The following is an 881-nucleotide window of genomic DNA, read 5'->3' on the forward strand; positions in this document are numbered from 1 at the left end:
TAAAAGGTTATTATCTTCAAAATGTACTTTTAAGATGACAAACAAGCCTCATCCGGATGCATATTTGAATTTATCGAATAGAAATTATGGATGGATCAAATGTATGGCCAACCAGTAGGCAGTGCAACAGCTTTTATGTTTGTATGCTTTTAACAATTTTATTTCTCTTACAGTCATTTACAGTGTGCTTAAGGTTATTTCTGTTGAATGCGTATGTAAAATAAAGTGGCGCTTTGGACACAGAGTTTAATGACGTCTCATGAAGACACTGGAAATGARGCCWATGTCAAAAGATTTTATAGAGAACTATTTCCCATAAGTGCGACTGTGGCCTTCTTCTGACAGCTTTAGTGTGACATAGTGACAGTTTTAAGTGCACAACATTGCAGGAACATTTTCTTGATTTAAAAGAAAAATCACCTTATTTTCCCACCTGAACATCTTCAGAAAATTTTTCTGGGAAACACTTAAGCAAACCCTGAAGTCAACAATTACTGCCCAAAACTTGAGATAAGGGGACATGGATAACTTTTTAGAGTGAACTGCTGYTCATAAAAGGTTTGTCTTGGTCATAGAGCAGACTGATTATCACATGTGAACCTCATTGTTCTGATTCACAAGGTGAAATTATCACATAAAAAACTAAACCAGAACAACGACTGGTATGCTTCATTCTTTACCAGTGAAACTAAAATCAGTGTTGAGAGTTTTCCATCTTTGCATTGTGAAAGAAACTGAAATACTTCCCACTAAGTTCTCAATGGCCTCCATAACAATTTTTCTACATTAATATTTTTGAATGTCAAAATAAATGTCAAAAACGGTAAACCTTATGAAAAACTAAACTGAAGAAGCTGACAAGTAACTGTCATGATCCGTGT

The sequence above is a fragment of the Poecilia reticulata genome, linkage group LG3, assembly GCF_000633615.1.
Source record: "Poecilia reticulata strain Guanapo linkage group LG3, Guppy_female_1.0+MT, whole genome shotgun sequence".
Classification (NCBI taxonomy): domain Eukaryota; kingdom Metazoa; phylum Chordata; class Actinopteri; order Cyprinodontiformes; family Poeciliidae; genus Poecilia; species Poecilia reticulata.